The sequence below is a fragment of the Ictidomys tridecemlineatus genome, unplaced genomic scaffold (genome assembly GCF_052094955.1).
Source record: "Ictidomys tridecemlineatus isolate mIctTri1 unplaced genomic scaffold, mIctTri1.hap1 Scaffold_170, whole genome shotgun sequence".
Classification (NCBI taxonomy): Eukaryota; Metazoa; Chordata; class Mammalia; order Rodentia; family Sciuridae; genus Ictidomys; species Ictidomys tridecemlineatus.
The window spans coordinates 30,636-35,937 of record NW_027521478.1 but is presented as its reverse complement, the minus strand read 5'-3'; positions in this window follow the sequence as shown (position 1 = coordinate 35,937).

The window sequence follows — 5,302 nt, the reverse complement described above, 5'->3', positions numbered from 1 at the left end:
CATTGCTGGTGGGATTGCAAATTGGTGCAGCTAATATGGAAGCAGTATGGAGATGCCTTGGAAAACTGGTAATGGAACCCATTTGACCCAGCTATCCCACTCCTTGGTTTATACCCAAAGGACTTAAAAACAGCATACTACAGGGACACAGCCACATTAATCATAATTAATGATTATAGCAGCACAATTCACAATAGCTAAACTGTGGAACCAACCTAGATGCCTATCAGTAGATGAATGGATAAAGAAAATGTGGCATATATACACAATGGAATATTACTCAGCATTAAAAGAGAATAACATCATGACATTTGCAGGTAAATGGATGGAGTTGGAGAATGTAATGCTAAGTGAAGTTAGCCAATCCCCTCCTAAAATAAAAAAAAAAATGCTGAATGTTTTCTCTGATATAATGAGGCTGATTCATGGTGGGTTTGGGAGGGGAGCATGGGAGAATTAGAGGAAGTCTAGATAGGCAAAGAGGTGGTAGGCAAAGAGAGAAGGTATTGGGGTAAAAAAGATGGTGGAATGTTATGGTCATCATTACCCTAAATACATGTATGAAAACATGAATGGTGTGAATATACTTTGTATACAACAAAAGATATGAAACATTGTGTTATATATGTATAATATAAGTTGTAATGCATTCTGCTGTGATATTGCAGCACAACTTTTCATTTCTCTGGTTGTACAAGACATAGCATTGCACATTATGTGCATTCACACATGTGTATCTAGGGTAATGATATCCATCTCATTTCACCATCTTTTCTTTCCTTCCCTCACTTTCCTACCCTTTGCCCAATCAAAGCTCCTCCATTTTTCCCAAGCCTTCCTCCATTATGGACCGGCATCCACTTATCAGAGAGAACATTCAGGTTTGGGGGGATTGGCTTACTTCACTTAGCATGATATTCTTTAACACCATCCATTTCATCTCAGTCAGAATGGCAGTTATCAAGAATACAAACAACATAGCTAATCCCAAAGAAACAATGCTGAATGTTTTCTCTGATATAAGGTGACTGACTCATAGTGTAATAGGGAGGGAGAGCATAGGAGGAATAGAAGAACTCTAGATAGGGGAAAGGGGTGGGAGAGGAAGGGAGAGGGCAGAGGGTTAGCAATGATGGTGGAATATGATGGACATCATTATCCAAAGTACATGTAAGAAGACACAAATTGGTGTGAATACACTTCATATACAACCAGAGATATAAAAATTGTGCTCTATATGTGTAATATGAATTATAATGCATTCCACTGTCATTTATTTTTTAAAAATCAATAAAATAAAATAATGTTTTAAAGCAAAGTTTTCATGTTCAGAAAATTTTCAAAAAAGGATATAAAATGGGTTAGTTTGAGATGTTAGTGTTTCTTCAACTGCCTAGTTTAAAATTCCTTCTCCTTTATGAAGCAACAGCTGGGAGCAGTTGAAAAAAAAGAATACAAACAAAATAAGTGTTGGTGAGGAAGTAGGGAAAAGGCACACTCATACATTGCTGGTGGGACTGCAGATTGGAGCAACCAATTTGGAAAGCAGTATGGAGATTCCTTGGAAAACTTGGAATGGAACCACAATTTAACCCAGCTATCCCACTCCTCAATCTACACTCAAGGCCATTACCCCATCAGGGGAAAAACCCAGGATTAGCAGAGCTAGAAAGGCTAGGGTTTGGCACTGTTCTTATGCAGAACTAAGCTAGGTCCTGTAAGTCCTGGGCTTGGATCATCCTGAACAGGTCTCTCATTTACAATTTGAGGTCAAGGGAGACTGGAGACACTGTCTGGTGCTCACATGGAATCCCAGGCCTCCACCTGCACCTTCTCCTGTCCTAACCAAAATTGCTGCCACATTTCCAACCTTCCCCTGTCAGGAGTGCTATAGCTCCATCAAAGGTCATTGATTTAGGGCAGCAGGATTTAAAACACACCTCTGCTTCAGTCCTCCCTTTCTCAGCCCCAGTTCCTCCTTCTGCTGCATCATAATGGGGACCCCAGGCGCCCTTCTTGCACACACTCTTGCTGACTGATGATGGATGGGTTCCCTTCTAGGGGGTCAGCTCCTGCCCCAGTGCCCAGCACAGCACCCACTCTGCCCCAGCCGGCCTCTTCCGCTCTGCCTATTGGAAGTGTCCTTGTGCTCCCAGGCTCCCTCTTCTCTAGGAAGGCTTCTCCCACTCCAGTTGACAGAGACCCGTCATCCTCTTACCCTTGGATGCATTACCTATGGCTTAGTTTTCTGTTGTTCAGAATGGTTCAAACTGTGACCATCACATTGTTCATGAAGAATCATATAATTTTATCTGTTAATTAAAAATAAGTAAATACTGTACTTAGCAACCAATAAGAATAGATGGCAGCTGTCAGGCTTAAGTGACAGTCTTCAGAGGCCCCCTGCAGTGCCAAAACTCTTCAGCTCCTGGACTGTGGGGAGTCCCAGAGAATCCCAGGAAAGGGGCTGTGCAGCTGGAAGGGCCCCATATGCAGCCAAACAGAGGGACACTGGCAGATGAGGACAGGTAAAAGCTGTCAACAACGAGTTTGCCCATCTTGGTGAATACCAACTTAGTATAAATCCTGCCAATTACCAGAAAAAAAAAACTTAAAATAAGATTTAATCTTACTAAACCATTTTTTAAAAGGAAAAAAATGGAAATTGATTGCTAAATTGTAGGTTCCAGGGCAGATGGAATCCTCAAAAGACCCTATTTCAATAAACCTAGTCAATTATTTTCATTTACAAACTTAGCAAAGAAATCCGCATTTTATCAAGCTCTCAGAGAGATTTTGATGTAAATTGGAAATTTAAAAACCATGGCCTTGCCACTTAGCTTCCTGCCCCATTTGTAAACACTTTTAAGGCAGGATTTGTTTCCTAATGCTTTGAAGGTGCGCCATTCAGAGCACATAATTTGAAATTTCAGGGTCAGATGCTGGGGCTTAGTGGACATCCTGTCTCCATGCTCATTCAAAAGGGTCTGATTGCCACCCCCAATTTAAAAACATATATTTATATATGCATATATATGTGCATATATATGTATATGTTTTATGCAGCATGCTAGAAATACATACACAAAAACTAAAATTGAGATACAATTTCTGTGGAAAAAGTACTTATTACCTGGAATTCATTTTAATGTTTAGTTTTCTGTTCTATTCTGAAGGAAGGAAGATTGGGTAGGGCCAATAAAGCTGAGCTCACAATCCAATGAGTCATATCTCACAGCTTCAGAAACACTGATCTAGGACTCACAGCCTAGTTTGGAAGTGTCAAGAAGCAGCACAGAAAATAGAAGGAGGCCAGTAGAGTAGAGGAAGGGGGGAGATAGGGAGGGAAAGGGTAAGGATGTTGGCCAAATTACAGTGTTATATTGTGTGCATGTATGTATATGAGAATGGATTCCAACGTTCTGTATTATTATAATGAACAAATAAAAAAGTTTTTTAAAAAGAAGCAGCACAGTGAAGTGGCTAAAAATACAGACCCTGGGAGCAAGCTGCCAAATTCAAGTCGCTGTTCTCCCACTTAACTATCTTTGTGAATTTGGGCAAGAGTTATGCTTTCTATACCTCAATTTCTTTTCCTATATAATAGGATAATAAGAATAAGTTTCTCCTCCAGCTGGTGTGAGAATTAGGTGAGGTAATATATAAGTTCAGAAAATTTCCAGGCATCTAGTAAGAATGTTCAAAGCATTAGCTGCCGCCGCCTCCTTCTTCTTCATCACCACCATCAATGTTGATCCTCCAGTTATCCTTTCCTAAAACAAGGCTAAATTGCAATACCACTGGTGGAAAAAACAAAAGGCAATATCAAAGAGTTTATTTGCAAAGCTGTACAAAACTCCACAGTGTGCAGGGCAGGGTGTAGCAATTCTCTGGGCCCCTGGACAGGCAGACTGCCCTCCTGCTCCTGTTTGCAAGGGAGGAGTGGGAGGGGCTTCTGTTTCCAGCCATGGTACTGGTCCTGGAGAACATGAGTTCTGTTACTGAATGGCTCTTTCTGCCTTCCACTAGCAAACATTTTATTTTCTTGATCACAGTTTGATGCACTGAGAATCCCAAAGCTCCCAGGGTGAAAAGGGCTTCTGCCAGGGTCTGACTATTGAGGTTCCCCCCAAATTCCTATGTTGAAACCTACCCCCCATGCAATAGTGTTAAGAGGTAGGACCTTCAGGAGGTGATGAGCTCATGAGGGCTTTACCCTCATTTTACCGTTTTGCCATATGAGGACTGAGTGGAGAGCAGCTTTGACCAGATGATCTTGGACCTCCCAGACTCTAGAAGTGTGAGCAATAAATCTCTTTCCTTTATAAATGACCCAGAATAAGGTATTTTGTTATAGCAACCTAACACATTAAGGCAACTTCTTTCTTACAATGAATCCTGGGGACCATATTAGAATGTTAGTCCATAGTAAGGAAGATTTGGTTTCTTTTCTTATCAATTCATTACACTCAATCCACTTGATTGTCCTGGGAAGAAAGGGAGGGACAGGGCAGGAACAACCCACAGGGAAGGTTTAAAAGAAGGGAAAAGCAAACCTTTCAATTATTCCAAGGGCCAGCATAATTTAACCAACCTCTTCCAGAAGCACCTCAGATACATGGATGGCAAAATTAAGAGGCACCTGCTATCAGATGGGAGGCGGATACATTTCTAGAACTTTCTACCAGTCACTCAAAAAACAAATTCAGGAAGAAAAGCACTGGAGATTTGTAGTAAACGTTTCATTGGTCATGATGATCAAAAGATGATGGTTAACACACACACACACACACACACACACACACACACCTCATTCCTCCTGCTGCTAGGCAGAGTGACATGTCTGCCTTGCACTGCTCTGGCTGGGCTTCTTATCCTGTGGGCCCTGCAGCCATGGCTCCTCAGGACTCTGCCCATCATTCACCCTGAACTTCCACTGCCCCTTGTTCACATCTTCCCTCAACAGGGTGCCTGGAGGCTGCTCTTCCAGGCAGAGCCATGAAAATTGGAGGCCTTGGTGGCCTGATTCTGCAGTGGGTAGTGTCGCAATGTCCGTGACTTCTTCTCCTTTCCAAACTCTCCTTCTTTCCCCTCTCCCACCCCATCATTGTTCCCCAGAAACAAACAGGATGGCTTCACTGGTCAATTCTTTACATGTACAAACACCAAAAGCGGAGGAAACGCCCCTAGGCCCCCCCCTCTCCAAACCCAGCGCTGGGAGAGCAGTCGACGGGGGGAGGCTGCTGGAACCGGAGCTGTGGGACTGTACAGCTTTCCTGGAAACTTCTTTGGCCTCTGGGCT